This window comes from Mercenaria mercenaria, chromosome 3 (genome assembly GCF_021730395.1).
Source record: "Mercenaria mercenaria strain notata chromosome 3, MADL_Memer_1, whole genome shotgun sequence".
NCBI classification, from domain to species: Eukaryota; Metazoa; Mollusca; class Bivalvia; order Venerida; family Veneridae; genus Mercenaria; species Mercenaria mercenaria.
Genome location: NC_069363.1, coordinates 90,075,346 through 90,092,983, shown reverse-complemented (window position 1 = coordinate 90,092,983; position 17,638 = coordinate 90,075,346). Strand labels below are relative to the sequence as shown.

The window sequence follows — 17,638 nt, the reverse complement described above, 5'->3', positions numbered from 1 at the left end:
TATAAACAAATGGAATTGTATCTCAGTGTCTCCTTCCTGCAAACTTCTCAAACTTAATTAAATATTGATGTAGTCTCTGTTCATACCGTATATCCGACCTAACGATTTGTTTCTGAATGTTAAATTATAGCACTTCTGCATTTGCGTAACTGCTTTAATTGCTATATGAAAAAGAAGCATCATCATTTCACGGGATTTAAATAAAAGCATTTATGTACAGGAGAATGAAATACGTGTACTTAGCTAAAGCACAACCCCATTAATTCGAAATTTCTTTTACTAAAGTTCGGTTAAAACAGAAACCGGTGCAGCAGCAATGGAAAATCGTTGGACTTATTTGACACTGTTCGTATTGTATACCGTATATAATAAATGAGTTAAGTATTCCATTAAATTTTTGGATTCTGTAGACCGTGTCCTTTCGTATATGAGAAATCATCAGAATTATTTATAGTGACTTTTCATAAATTTGATGCTGATGCGAGTTAAAAGACATTTACACGTAAAAACACTTCCTAATGAAGGTCATTTCCTAGAATTTTTCTCCACGGACAGAAATCTCTTTTAATATTTACTCAATTCAATTTCAGCAATCATAAGGGTATGTCACAAAGCCCGTTTTTAAGGTATAGGCATTATATATATATGCCCGATTTGAAATTTGTATTCAAATATGAGAATGAAGACCCTGCAGCATAGTATAAATTAAATGTTATGAAAAAATAAATTTATTTTCAAATTTTCTTAAAATTTTACTTCTCTACATACAATATTTCTAAATTGATAAATTGATACAAATAATTACGGAAATTAAATAAATCAACATTGATTTTTATTGATATTTTTATTTCCGAAAAACCTTCTCGTATACTCGTATACTGTACTAAACATGTAACAAAAATGCACATCTTTTAATCAGAACTTTTTGTTCAGCGGACAGCTTTTTCCCCTTTTTTGCTGTATATAAGTGGCTTATTTGAAGATTGTATACTGCTTAAGCCGGTGCTAGGGGGCGTGGGCAGTGTTGCATTTTCCATTACTGCTCATGAACAGACTCAATCAAACCGAGTCTGCAATTTTCACCGTTTGCATTGTTCTCGGTGCTTCCGAGGGATCTACTCTCCAGAACGAAAACATAAAACTCACGAGTATCAATGCTTTTGTCTGAGTTATATAACTATCACTGTAAAATACATACATCTTTGCAAAAGATAACAGTAACAACCGTATACTGCATTTTCGTTACTTTCCCGTCCCTTTAGGTGTCATAACATTTGACTTTCAATTATATATAACCCGGCTTTTTAGGATACTACATGTTGAAACATTTTCATTTGATTTACTCGAAATGTCCACTCCCGTACACAACTATTTTAATTTTACATTTAACCCCAAAGCAAAATCCGTCAGTAACAGATCGGCAGTACGCAGTAACAACTCCTGGAAATGCCCCTAAAACGCTGAAGTAATAAAGTATACATTGTTTTTATTAATCATTATTATTTTCTGGAAAAACTGACTGTAAATCAATTTGTCCCAAACCTTAATGTGGTATGGGACTATCAAACACTGTAGGCGTTGATCAAAAGGAATTGTTTCCACGAGTTTCCTCATACGATTTTTCCCCAAATAACATCTGCCTATTCTTAACAAAATTACTGTGTAACGTGTGTTAAATATCATTCCGTTTCACTGGATTATGCATGTCAATCTTTTAAGAATCAATGTTGTCAAGATTTATTTTTCAAGTTCAGCATTCAAATTGAATGATGCATTCTTCTAATATAATTATGAGATTATCAACAAACGGTTGCCTTTTGTTCTTGTTCGTTTAAATTGCTTTCCCAGAAATTCTTTTTGGCACACGCAAAGTTCATCTCCGACGTTTATATTCCATCATATTGCCAGTGACATTTTAATTGATATAACTCTGATTGTCTTCAGTTGTTTTAGAATTGCACTGATGCAATTTTCCTGAAAATACAAAACTACCTTAACAAGGATTGTTCATATTCCAGTTTGACGCAGCGATAACATTTAAGTTGTTTAAGAATTACGACCATTAATAAAATCAAAATAGAAACTTACGTTATGGTCATTGCCATTTCAAACATTTTCATATTAACTTTCCCGTAAATCGTTCTCCTTTTATTATTACTAACCTGTTTCAATTTGACTGTAAATAAAATGTCTAATTAGAAGACTGGATGCTTGAAAAATTAAAATGAAATCCAATTTGACGATTACTTTTGTATCTCAAAATCAATAATCTTTCACTGCTTTTATAAAATTACAACTATGATTTGAATCAAGTTATCAGTTTAATTCTAAAGAGTCATTAGCAACTGCAGATTGCACGTTTAAATATCACAAAAGCAACAACAAAACAACTAAACAAGCTGAACGCCTCTTTTCTCTCCAGCTGTTAGTGAATGTTCTTCCTCCGGTACAGTTGATATTGTTGCCAACATTTTCTTTTTCTTCTTTAATCTGTCGTTTCTTTCTAAATATTCGTCATAATATTCAATCTCTTGACCACGCCCTTGTTTCTTTATCTGGGTTGCAATAAGCACCATTAGCGCCATAGCGTAGAACATTATCACTATGACAACATATAATAACTCATTTAATTGACTGTCACGGTAAACTTCCTTACTAGCTACTCCAACGATAGTACCATTTAGGGAATTTATCACTTGTAACTCTGACTGTGACATTTTGCTCGCATTTACGAACAAGTGTATAGATGGCTTCGACATTTTCAAACGCAGAACAATACTTATCTAATAGTCCTTTCTTGGAATATGGAAAAACATCAACGACTACAAAATGTGAGTGTCTAAAATGAATATTATGACATCCGTCACTTAAGACAGATATGTAATGGAAGTCCTGTTTTATGTATCCATCCGAGAGACAGTTATCCGTCATAAACCACAATCAGAAGCTATTAGACTTATGATCCAGTAATATAAACCATATCGTTTGACGTAATAAACCTTATGATCCTGTCGACACGAGATACAAACTTTATAATCCAGTAATATAAAGTTTGTCGTCAGCACTTGTTACTTTTGTTTGTATGACAGTCCGGCAGATGATAGGTGGCTATTTCAAGATACCTCCCTGAAATATAACACATTTGAACATTGATTTCAAACACAATTAATTTTAAGATTTCTTAAACAATTAAACGATTTTGCTTTGAAGACACAAACACGTTACAAATTTGGTAAATCATAAAAGTCTTCAGCCACTGTAAGAAGCGACTCTGAGATTTAATGAATAGAGTAATGAATATAGTAGAATATATAAGCGATACTTCTCTAAACGATCCGCAGAAATGTCTGCTTGATTGAGAGATGACTTAATAGGATAATTGTCTAAGCTGTAAGTCTGATCCGATTATACATACAGTATTCTAGTTTCTTCTTTCGTAGCAAATAAAATTGATTCAGTGATGACAATAGTGTACACACAGCGCTGAATTCAAACAACACTCTTTGATGAAGTTTTTATGGTTCCTTGAGTCTACGGCAAATAAAATGTGCTAAACAGTATTGACTTTACGCTAGTTCAAAATAATCTTCTATTCTGACTTTAAGGATTGTCAGAATCTAACCAATAAATTAGTTAGAATATCCCTTTTGAATATCATAATATCTCGAAATACTCGAAGTTTGAAATTACAGAATTCCTTTTCTCCTCCATGTAAAGTTCCTTGACAAACTATTTATAGACCGTATCCCCTCCAAACTGAGCGTGACTAAGTGCTATAAAGGCGCTCCGTATTTCACAGTTCGTTTTGTCTTCGCTTACATTACTTATAAGTGACTTAGGATATGCAATTTCAGTAATGATGCGTTATAGCACATTTATTCAATGCTCTGTATATGGAACTGCTTCATTTTCCGCAGCTTGAAAATATCTCTCTTTGATTTCAATGCCGTTGATAATATTAATTGCAATGCTAGGATGTAACAGCTTCCATACAATAACTTCAAAGTCTAGAATACAATTTGTTCATGGAGAGCGTTGAATTATCGGACAATTCATCATTTAAAGTGATCAATAAGGCAGAGTTTACTAAATGAGAATTAGTTTTAAATGCTACACACTACTGCGAACATGTGGTGTGTTAGTTTTACTGTATTAAATAGTTTTTGGTTGCGGGTTTATCCCGCTACCAAAGTTAAGTGTATTTTTGACAATCATGTAGCATCTTTATTTGATTCCAAATCACATCCAAAGGAATTTGTTCATGTGCTACACAAAGTAGTCCCATTCATGAACAATGCGGATGAATTATCAATGATCAAGCAGTTCTTATTCATCCTCTATCTATTCACACTGACCATTTAGATGATATAAGATTTGTCAATGATTAAGAATTCCTGCCCATGGTTACATCACTGACTTCCAGCTGTTCATGTAAGGTCAGGCAGAGTTTATCTTAGATATGAGGCACATTAGTATTTGTTTCTTATACATGTATATTTATAGATTGGCATTTAAAATTTTAAAATGAAAATAACTCTAGCAAAACCCGCAACCACCAGACATCTCAAGGCTTTGATCTTCAAATGGGACCGATTATCCCGCTACCAAAGTTAAGTGTATTTATTTGATTCCAAATCACACCCAAAGGAATTTGTTCATGTGCTACACAAAGTAGTCCTATTCATGAACAATGCGGATGAATTATCAATGATCAAGCAGTTTTATTGAACCTCTATCCATTCACACTGGCCATTTAGATTATATAAGATCTGTCAATGATTAAGTATTCCAGCCCATGGTTACATCACTGACTTCTAGCTGTTCATGTAAGGTCAGACAGAGTTTATCTTAGATATGAGGCACATAAGTATTTGTTTCTTATGCATGTATATTTATAGATTGGCATTTAAAATGAAAATAACTCTAGCAAAACCCGCAACTACCAGACATCTCAAGGCTTTGATTAACAGAAGTAATAGTCTTAAACCGTTTGGAAACATAAAATGCTACCAATCAAAATAATATCAGACTCGATTTGAATGAGCATGTCTAGACAGATAAAAGAATGTGCGACATCACTAGCATTTATTGGTTTTGGTCATTGAAATGATTAAAATAAGAAAAAGACCATTGACGAATGCAAAATTATTTTCACTTTTAAGACGAATGAATGAGATTATGCTAACAGCACAAGTAATTTTTATTTCCAGATGATGTATTTTTTTCATATCTACATTGTATATAACATTAATGTTTGTATTTTTTTTATTGAGATTGCACCTTTACTTGCTTAACTCATACAATGAGTAAGAATTATCGCTTATTATCAAAACGTCCATACAATCACATATATACAAGTTTCCATCGTTACACACAGGAAATAGGGTTTCGCTAAAATATATGTTTTGGGTGTAGGCTTTATTAACAGACTCAATTTAATAGTCAGTTATTATTGTTCTTGTTGGCGTCCTATGCTTCCAAAGCATATTCTTACAGTTCTTATCATTTTGCAAAATCGCAGCATTGTAGTATTACACTTCTTGGAACTGTACTAAAACATTTGAAAAATGATAATTCTTTCAGTTATCCCCTATATTTACTGCCTATTAATATGACTGTACTCCTATCAGCACTAAAATTATTCAGGAAGTACTCTATCAAATAATGACAAAATCATCATTTATTATGTGTGTTATTCATTAGTGCTACTAAAATTTCTATGGCGAAGTAATGCATTAGACCAAACTACTATTCTAAAATACAAAAATATCACTGTTAATACGTCATAATTATTACGTCACAGCGTCAAACGTAATAGCGGGGCGCTGAAAATAAAAACAAAAAGCAGATATTTGGTGGATGTCATCAAGAATGTAGATATCACATCTGAATTGAAAATACCTATCTCTAACAGTCATTTTCTCTTGAATGAAAGCATTGTTTGCCATTCTGATGCGCCCTTGTGATATATTTCTTTCGCATCTAGACAATGACTTTATTCAACGATAAAATCACTCTTTGCGATATATTATATATTTGACAATGTATTTTATTAAGAACTGCATTTTGTCAGGAGATGTTTTTCATCTTTTGTGTATTACAAATGCTTTTAAGTTTTTCAAGAATTTTAAAAGACCTAATGAAACATATACGTATATTTTAAGATAGTGGTGTTGTACATTCATTACATGTCCAATCAAAGTATCTTATTACGCTGCTAGGTCGCGTTCTATGCTTCCGAAAATAAAACTTCTTAGAGACTTTATAAGCTATCGCATCAGCAGTCTTTAAGTAGACTGTGGCGACCGTATAAACTCCCATTCCAAGATTCAGTGTTATTATATTTCCTGGTCCTTTGGGATCATTGAGCCCATTTAATGTATCTTAGATCGGATATGAAAGCGTTAGAGATGTTGCACATTACCTCCCACGACCAGGCTCAGTTATCATTAGCTAAGTTGCGTTATATGCTTCCAATTTCATTATGAAAATTAAAGTCTGAGGCAAACATTTGTTTTGTTTATTTATTTTTAACCCCTATCCCTATATCGTAAAATATATTACAGAATTGCAGCGTTCAATGAATAGCTTCCTCTCTTTGGATAAACAATTACATAAATTATACTAGACACCTCAAGCTTCAAGACTCTATTTACTTTAATATTCGATTTAAGGCATTCCATGCGGAAAGCCTGTCTCTGAATTCACACTGGCGAAAATAGAGTATTTAAAGTAGGAAATGAGAATGTATTTTTTTGATGATATAATCACTGTGGCTGCGGATGAATATCTGTTTTGCATTACACAGAGGTCAAACTGTAAGGTTATTTGAATCGTCATACAAAGCTATCATTTCTGCAAATAAATGCTATGTGTCAAGTACAGAAAATGGTTAATGACGCCACATGCCAAGCAAACGTGTAAAATAAATCAGAATTAAAAGAAAACTAGAGCTGCTTTTGAGAAAAGCGCATGTCTCCCACAACTGCCTAATCATCAAAATAGTAAGTCAGTCTTTATATACTGTTTACTCAGTAAAAATATACCTTTGAAGAGTAAAAAGGCTGATTTTGGGTAATTCAAGGGCCATAATTCCGAAGTGCCTCGGGCGATTTGCCTAGTTATCGAACTTGGCTGAGGAATTAAAAGTCAAACAAATTTTGTTCAAGTTTGGTGAAGATCAAATGAGAAATGTCCGACTTAGAGCGCGGACAAGAGTAAAATGGCCAATTTTCGGTAATTCAAGGGCCATTATTCCGAAGTGCCTAGGCCGATTTGGCTAGTTATCGAACTTGTCTGAGGACTTATGGTCAAACACATTTTGTTAAAGTTTGGTGAAGATCGGATGAGGAATGTTCGACTTAGAGTGCGGACAAGATTTGTGACACACACACACACACACATACACAGACAGATACACTGACAGGAGTAAATCAATATGTCTCCCACACCACACCACTGTATGGTGGGAGACATAATAAAAAATACAACTAGTAAAATAGCTAAAAACTAAATTTCTGGACACTTTTAACTGTCTTCAGATTATTTGATTGTTTCATTTCTTCAATTTCGTTTTCAACATACAAGCTAAATGTTAAACAATTTATGTATTATATGTACATTTGGATTTATATAGCTAATGTGGCATTGTGTTGTTGTTGTCTTTTTAGCTCGGCTATTCGAAGAATAGGGAAGCTATCCTACTCGCCCCGGCGTCGGCGTGAGGGTGAGCGTGAGCGTCACTCAAATGTTAAAGTTTGCGTACCACCCCAAATATTTTCAAAGTCCATTGACATATTGCTTTCATATTTGCATACTTGTTAACAATCATGACCCCAGTCTGTAAAAAGGAGGAGGCAGCTCCGTCAAGCATTTGACTGAAATATGGCCCCTTTTCGACTTTGGATAAATGTTAAAGTTTGCGTACCACCCCAAATATTTTCAAAGTCCATTGACATATTGCTTTGATATTATGCATAATTGTTAACCTTCATGACCCCAGTCTGTAAAAAGGAGGAGGCAACTCTATCAAGCATTTTGGCAGAATTATGGGCCGTTTTCGACTCAGAATAAATGTTAATGTTTGCGTACCACCCAAAATATTTTCAAAGTCCATTGAGATACTGCTTTCTTATATTGCATACTTGTTTACCATCATGACCCCAGTCTGTAAAAAGGAGAAGGCAACTCTATCAAGCATTTTGGCTGAATTATGGCCCCTTTTCGACTTAGAAAAGATGTTAAAGTTTGCGTACCACCCCAAATATTTACAAAGTCCATTGAGATATTGCTTTCATAATTTGCATACTTTGCATATTTGTTTACCATCATGACCCCAGTCTGTAAAAAGGAGGAGCCAACTCTATCAAGCATTTTGACTAAATTATGGCCCCTTTTCGACTTAGAATATGCTTATTGTAATGTTAAAGTTTTACTCATTGCTTATATTATACTATCAAGCACTGAGGATAGTCGAGCGCGCTGTCCACTGATAGCTCTTGTTTTTAGTTGTTTCTGTTCAAATGTGGTTTCAAATGTGTTACATAATAACGAGTTAAACTGATTGTGAAACTACTTTTTGTAATCGGCTTACCAGCCTCGTTGTTATCCTGCTTTCTGGTAAATATTAAACGAAAAGGTGAAATGTCGCTGTAATGTTAATATATTTGAATTTATTCTTCTAAGACATTATTTTGGTAACTTTCTATTTTCTACCGGCCTTCTCCGGGTGAATACATGTACTTACCTCATCTAATAGGGTTTCATTTAAATGCAATGTCAGTTTTGCTAGTTGTATATGTTATATGTGTCATTGTATATATATTTCTTTTGTACACTGTCCGCTGTTGTATTTGTGACAATGTATGTCATCATGGGCTTTTTACCCTATTTGATTTGAAATAAAATGTCTGTCTGTCTGTCTGTTAAATAACTAGCGTAAATACTTTTTTACTTGACATTTTTTGGCAGTATAAACAGATATTGCAACCAAAATTTTACAAGATGATCATTATATATTTACATAGATGTGCCCTGGAAGGAACTTTTGCTATGCTTTAACTTGTATGAATCTACCATTTGGTATCCACATGAACATGTCAAAGTAAACAACACACAGAAAGTGTTTATTAACGATCTATTTGATGGCTGATAAAGGGATTTATTGCCCATTTTCAGTGTGCTTCAGGCATGGGAAGGCGCTCTTATGAGCATAGACGACCAGATTCCCGTTTAGAAACATCTGCCATCAATTTGTTGTCATCGATGTCTTAATTTATATAAAGAATCCACTGAGACAAACCAAACTAATTTACTACTTAGCTGCAGACAAGTTAAAGCTACCTCAGATTACCATACATCACTTTTATTCTGAAATATAGTATGCCTAGCAATGAGGTTACAAAGTTGATGCTTTCAATGTGATTGTGACAACCCATTCTTTTATAGATAAACCTTTTCGTCACCTTGAAGGCCATATTAGAAATAAATTGTATGTATACTATATACTCTTAATATGTCACCTTCTTAAAATAAAGTTATTATTATTGTTACCTCTTAACATGCTTACATGCTCTTTGTTTTACATTATCACTTTCGCTGATATTTAACCCATCAGTATTTAAGAATTTGTTGTCGCCTTAACTAACAAGTCGGCATGCACCCCATGCCTATTAACACTCGAAATAGGTGTTGACATTAAACAGAAGTTGGATAGACAGTACATATAGGTTTGTATTGTTCCATTAGACTTAAAATAATAGCCCAATTTATTTCACGACGTGCTATCTTTCCTTTACCATGAATTCGTTTTGGGTCGATGCATGTATTTAGACCCGTACTTGATTATTAATAAATCAAAGGCATTAAATGGTTTTAAAAATTTTCCATTACATTAACCCAGAAATGCGAGTATCGACCACTATAGTAAGTGATCATACTCCTGTTTGATGTTGCGGGAATGCTTACATCGTTAACGGCCTCTTACACTCATATTGATGTTTTCCTGTTTGATAGGCGCACACTCAGTGAAAATAGAAACTTTAACAATGAAATGAAATCGAAAATAAATGACAATAATTTCAAATCAGCATGCCATGTTTATATTCTATCATATGTACTTTTAAGTAGCGGTTTAATAACTGTAATAATACAATGTCCCGGATATCTTGACAGTGGCATCAGCTGCGAAGTATTTTCATTTATATTAACAATACAAGTACTTCTGTGAATTTCGCATTTATCTTTGATTGTTTTGTATTATATTTAATGGTTAAATCTTATTCACTTTTGTAAATAAGTATTACCTTATTACGCTTGTGCACGCACGCTTTGTGCACGCACAAAGTCAATGCAATTGTCCCCATTTATCAAAGCGGTGATTATGTAACAGAAGTTTGAATATTTCTGCAAAATTTTATCTCCGATTCTGAAACCACTCGTAAAAAGTCCATCTGTGTTACATTTTCTTCGTTTATTTATATTAGTCTAATAATACGAAATTTACAATCAATAACAAATGCATGAAAAGCAAAACTCTTAATAAAATCTAAAAGAAGAACCATTGGAAGCAAAGAATGCATCCAAGTAAACTTAACTTTTACTTACGTGTTTTATGCATGTTTTGTCCACTGTTAAGATGTGATAACTTTACGTTTCAACATACACTTAGACTTAAGTAGTTCCAATTAAATAACTGCTATAAAAGCTATAATATAGAACATATCACAGTTACTGCTTTACTTTCTTCTTGTAGATGTATAGATACACAATAGTTATGAATAAACGTGATTTTATCCAAGTAATGTCGTTCACAGTCTGCCTGCTTTGAAAGCTTTTTTCACTGGTATTGATCCTGAATGTATTCATCTCGCTGCGATGGATTGGACTATCGTAGGAACAGCAGTGTTCATTAGCGCCATTTTTCTCTCGTGTTTATTGGCAAGTTTTATTTTTTTATCTTATAGTCTCTAATGAAATGTATTGGACGTTGAAAACTGCTTGAAGTTCTTCCTGACAAGTCTTTTGAATAGTAAATTAGGCAGTTTCACGACTGGAGCAGCCAAAATGTAAACTCGTAAGTTCAGGAGAGGAATGAAACGTATTTTCATATGCTATACATAATGTACATATACAACAGATAGCTTAAGCCTGTTCTGTTATCATGGCTTACTTACTACGTCTGAATAAACTAAACAGACTAATTAAATTGTAAACAAATAATAATCTATTACTTAAACTGTGTTATGGCAATTGTTGTTTAGAAGCATTCGTAAATCATTTTGACTTTTTAAAAAAAACAAAAAAACATTTTATCAGTGTATGTATCTATTTCATATTTATGGTTTCCATCTTAGCACAATGTTTTGTGTTGTATTCATTACAATGCCTCAAATATGTTGCTCTAGGCAGGTTATATTGACTATTGTTCTTTAATATCAATGTTGTCTGGCTCGGCAAAAATGGGTGAAAGATTCGGTAAACCTTACCCCTTCCAGCCGCCCATCTAAGCATTCCCTGATAAAACTATATCATAAGACATAGGACCGTTATAATTTACCGCTCTAGTGTAATTATATTTTGATATTGACGGTATTTCAAGTATAGTAAATGTTGCTCGAAGTTACTTTTTTCTATGATAGGCAAATTCGGAGAAAATTCAGCAGAAAAAGCTTACATATGATAAAGGGAACTAATATGCGTGTCTTTCTACATTGAATGTATTGAAGTCGTTAAAAAAGTGATGATACAGTGCTTGATCATAGCCTGACATTTCTATATCATTCAACACTTTTGATAAATTCTGAATGCAAAGTCACTCATGTAGGAGCCTGTATTTTGGTATCAATTTGCCGAGATACCAAACCGAAAAAAACATTGAAACACGAAACAAAACCTTGTGTCAAAGAAAGATGAACCTATCACCAGTAACTCATTCAAGAATAAAAATCAACGAGCAGTAAACAATCTGCTTTTATGTTAATGCTGGTACCACACAGACACAGGGTCTGTATCGCAAATTGTTATATGTTTAATCATAATTTTATCTTAAAATCTAATGAGAAACTTTTTATTTGCTTTTTCAATGATTTTAACATATGCATTCCAGAGGCATGTGTTAAAAACGGTACAAGGAAGAATTATTAATGATGAAACAATTCTGATGAACAAATCCCAAAACCTGTCTTAAAGTTTAAAAGAACACAATCATTGTTTATCTTTGTCATATCGCCATCCAGTAACTGAGATGCAATATTAACAGATCACTTAGCCGTGCTCATATAACTAACTAATTATGTCTCCCCCAGGAGACATATTGTTTTCGCCCTGTCCGTCCGTCCGTCCGTCCGTCCGTACGTCACACTTCATTTCCGAGCAATAACTGGAGAACCATTTGATCTAGAACCTTCAAACTTCATAGGGTTGTAGGGCTGCTGGAGTAGACGACCCCTATTGTTTTTGGGGTTACTCCGTCAAAGGTCAAGGTCACAGGGGCCCGAACATGGAAAACCATTTCCGATCAATAACTAGAGAACCACTTGACCCAGAATGTTGAAACTTCATAGGATGATTGTACATGCAAAATAGATGACCCCTATTGATTTTGGGGTCACTCCATTAAAGGTCAAGGTCACAGGGGCCTGAACATTGATAACCTGTTCCGATAGATAACTTGAGAACCACTTGACCCAGAATGTTGAAACTTCATAGGATGATTGAACATGCAGAGTAGATGACCTCTATTGATTTTGGGGTCAGTCTATTAAAGGTCAAGGCCACAGTGGCCTGTTCATGTAAAATCATTTTTTGGAAATAACTTGAGAACCACTTGACCTACAATGTTGAAACTTAATAGGATGATTGGACTTGCAGAGTAGATAACCCCTATTTATTTTGAGGTTACTTGATCAAAGGTCAAGGTCACAGAAGCCTGAACAGTGACCTGAGAACCACTAGGCCAAGAGTGTTGAAATTTAGCGGGATGATTGGACATGCCAAGTAGATGATCCCTATTGCAGCCAACCATCAGTGTCTCTTTGACTTTTGCTCCTGACCCCTATTGACTTCTTGCCTATAGGACTTTGCATTTGGGGAGACATGCGCTTTTTTACAAAAGCATTTTCTAGTTCAATTTGATTTTGACATAGTACCCGAAAAATGTACATTTTAATATCGTAGATTATTGTATACCGCAGTATATTCTACTTGTATCAATCTATTTTGTGTTTGATTTTAAGGCAAATCAGATGAAGAAACAACAAACAGCTCTTCGCATCAGATAACATAAAAGTGGTCTTTTATTTCTATTTATAATGTCTCAGGCTATCCAATTTCCGTTTTATCATGCCTGAAACTGTTTTCTATAAGGAATCAGTTTGATATGATGATCTGCTTAGCTTGAAGACCTACTTTTAAGGGTTTTTGTGTGTGTTTTTTGTACAGTGATTATCAGGGAGCTTTTATACATTTCCGTCTGAACCCAGGCAAACCGTTTGAAATATCATACGAATGTTTTATTAACCCAGGTTAAAGTATGTAAACGGCACGTATATAAATTGTGTTTTAAGACAGGTTTTACACTTTACGGACTTAGCAACAAGAACAGACCGCACATGACTGAGTCTGCTATTATTTAGCATGGTTGGGAGAAATTTTCCTAGAAGATTTTTGGTATTTATATGTATCTGGCGGATGCACCAGAGCATGTTGACAAAAGTATATATTTCCAAAATCGAACAGTGCTAAACTCTACCTACGAAAACGCTGGCTAGTTTTAAAAGGGTAGGTTGATTTTTTTTACTAAAAGAAAAGAGCTACAGAACTAAATATATGAGCCACGCCATGAGAAAACCAACATGGCTTTGAGACCAGCATGGATCAATCCCAGCCTGCGCATCCGCGCAGTCTGGTCAGGATCCATGCTGTTCGCTAACGGTTTCTTTAATTGCAATAGACTATGAAAGCGAACAGCATAGATCCTGACCAGACTGCGCGGATGCGCAGGCTGGTCTGGATCCATGCTGGTCGCAAAACCGCTATGTTGGTTTTCTCATGGCACGGCTCATATATGTAATCGGAAACGGTGGTTAATGTTCTGTGACACTTCCAAATTTGTAGCAGACGAACAGCGGAAGTCTGCGAAAAAGATTATACACGTCTTTCTTTCTTGCATTAAGTTTACCTAAACTGTTTCTCAGACATCCGTTACTTTTCTGGATGTTATAGTTTTAAAAGTTAAAACATCTGGAATCGTAAAGGACAGAAGTTTACATCAGTACTTAAAATATTCTTCATTCCGTCATGATTTATGTAAGCGCGGGATACCTTAAGCCAGGTTAAAAGATATAGACGTATCATTTCTAATAATCAGTGTGATAAAATATTACCTGAATTATCACGATATTTAATTGTGAGAAAGTATCCCGCTATTATTGTTGAACATGCGTTGAACAAGGTTACGACAATGTTACAGACGGATGCGCGAAAATGACGGTGTGGTGATACCGTTTTCTGTGTGTTACATCATTGCCGAACATAGGTGGTATATTTCAGAAGTACTGCGGTTTTTAATTGATACATAATTTATTTTAGGTCGACTGTGAAGGAAGTTCTACAACTTATATTAATCACTCTCGACACCTCATTCCTGATGGAATCCATCGCCACGAGGGTTTGAGAGAAGAGGCCAGTTTCCCTTTTAATGCTGAGCGCCAAGCAAGGGAGCTATTGGTACCATTTTTCACGTCTTTCGTATGACGCGGCCGGGGATCGAACCAACGACCTCCCGCACTCGAAGCGGACGCTCTACCACTAGGCTATCGAGGCGGTTTACTGCGGTTTTTACAACTATCAAACACCAGAAGTATCAAACATTTGCATTTGCAGGACTATTTTTCGTTTGTACCATTTGATATTGTTACTAACGAATTTGGTCGTTTGTGTAAAAAAAACTTAATGAGTACAAACCTTATATACAAAGCGACTCAATGTTAAATCTTTTCTCTAATCATTAATTTGATTAGTATCGTTTTTTCTAAGGACATACTCATGAACATAAATAAAACAATGGGATAAACTGTTTCAGCTAAAATACAATAAAACACGATTTATTCTTTTATCAAAACCCTATTTTGTGATATTGGCATCACGATTAAAAGCACTTTTTGTTATATTTCCTTTTCGTTTTTTTTTCTAAATACAACGGTAGGTTATATATCACAAAGAACAGTAGTAACCGCAGACATGGCTGTAAGAGATATATCACAACTTTCTGTGAAACCTTGTAATAATACTGTACGTTACAGACATATTATATAAAATTTATATATATTCTAGTAAAAAGTCAATACTTTCATTCTCTCGTAAAGACACTTCATCACGAAAATGAAATCTTAGATATAATTAATTGTGAAATATCAATACCGCATACGTCTGCTTTGTTATCTACAATGTTTTATTTTTTGTAACGATATTTTCTGATTTTATTCGACTAAACCCTTCAATAGCAGTTATTCTCAAATATATATCGTAAATAAGCAAGCTACTAAGAAAAGATCAAATTGTGAAAGCCACGTTCAAAGAACGCCTCCATGGATATGTGGTTCACTTCGCTGACTTCGTATCACTTGCTTCTCACCGGTGCGGCACCTCCTTTGTTGTAGAATTCTTTATGTGAGGCTTATGTACGGTCGATAGTTCTACCTAGGTGTCCGCCTATGCCTAAAACAATAGACAGAGGGACACTTGATGGTCTTCCTCTACCAACAAAAGCTAGAGAAGTCACTTTATGACTTAATCCAAGTCGGTGTGACATTAAACGCAACAGGATAAAAAAAACGCAAGTCCTACAACAGTGCATGTGTAGATTTATGCATGGTAGACATTTACACAAAATATTTGGACGAATGGAACATAATTAACACTAAGGAAACCATAATAATTCTCGTGTAGAAATGTTTCCTTATAAAAAGCAAAGCTAACGGTTCATATGCCTTTGTAGAAGTAAATGGCAGCCTCTCAAGTACTTGTAAAACATATATTTCTTTGAGTTACCTATTCGGGCAGCATATTCTGTCATTTCTCCCAATATTGTATGAGTGAGTATTACAATTCTATTTTTCCATGCCAAGACATTCTTACGAAAACAATTATACTAATGATTTTTGACGGTTTTGTATCTTTCTTTTCACAGACTGCAAAGTGCATACATGGTTTTTGCTGGAACTGAATGAAAATGGATTATGATTACTAACGCTCACAATTTACGAAAAAGACGTTTAACCCGAACACATACATACATACATACATACATACATACATACACAATTTACGGACAGTTTATTTCTGAACTTGATAGGATATGGTAAAAATTGAGAACATCATTCTGTAATAAATATAATTAATATGACTGTTATTCGCCTGGAAGCATTAAACACAACAAGCCAAATGATAGCAGACTCGGTTTGAGTTAGTTTGTGCATAAGAGATAATAATATGGACAACACTCGCGCGTTCTCTGGCAACGACTTAAGCGGAATTCTGTCAAAATATATATACTGCATGAATTCGGACCGGATAATATATACCATCGGGTCCAAACTTGTAGCACAGGCTAAAGCGGATTTCATTTTCATATGAACATGGAATTGTATGCGTGGTTCCAAAGGCATAGAAAAAACAACAACACAGAGTGCAAGTATGAGAAACCTTTTTTGAAATTTTGGTAAAATTGAACGATAAGAAAATTATAAGACAACAGACCTCGAGCTAACAGTTAAGACTATGGACCGGCACGCAATTCAGTAAATTATTATATATTAGGTGTGCTACTTTGATATCTTGTCTGGTAGACCATCCAGCAATTTTAAGAAAATTAAAGACTGTTGCATCAGCCTTCATTAGTGTCCAAAAAATAATTAAACGACGATCAAACTGCCAATAAATGTGAGATAAAACTCGCGTTAATGAACGGTCCTTGTATTCCTCCGATATTCCTATCCCCCGCTACACGGTAACTACATTCAGATCAATACTGGGGAAAATATTTCAAAGCAAGCGGTCTCTGTCTGTATGGTATTACGGAATTCATATGGGATAAATCAAGTTTATTCACAAATATTGCGTTATCTATGCATCTACATGAAAAAGTGGAGCAGAAGCTGTAATATTTTTATATTTCAGTTTTGAAAAAAGTTACGGAATAAGAAATGTTTAAAGGTATGTTGAAATGTATTTATTCAACAGTTTCAAGAAGTACATGTACCATATATGCGGATGCTATTTGTTTTTATATTTCTAACAGTGTCAAATATAACTGCTATCTGTGGTAATTTATATCATCAAGTAATATAACTAAAAGCAACGGAATTGTAAAGTACATCGGATATTTACATAGAAGGTTTGAAGGAACTTTATTGCATTTTTACTATCATGTTTCGTAATATTACAAAACCACGCTGACAAATGCCACTTTCCGTGTCATATGTTTAGGTAACAACCTATTTAATGACAGTAAAGTGCCTTCAGTTGTAATTAACACTCCTTTAGTTATATTAGCAGGCAAGCTACATCCTCGTGCCAGTACAGGTTAAGTTCTGCCAGTAACCGCTTTACAATATAGGTTAAGTTCTGCCAGTAACCG

The 17,638-nt window shown here is 34.4% G+C and overlaps 1 long non-coding RNA gene across 1 annotated transcript; it reads right to left on the bottom strand.

Moving 5' to 3' along the window:
• Positions 1-1,469: 1,469 nt before the first annotated feature.
• LOC128555770 (uncharacterized) lies at positions 1,470-10,880 on the bottom strand. The gene is made up of 2 exons (XR_008370346.1): positions 10,606-10,880; positions 1,470-3,126 (listed from the first exon to the last, which is right to left on the bottom strand). It is a non-coding gene; the product is annotated as an uncharacterized LOC128555770 (long non-coding RNA).
• Positions 10,881-17,638: the final 6,758 nt, after the last annotated feature.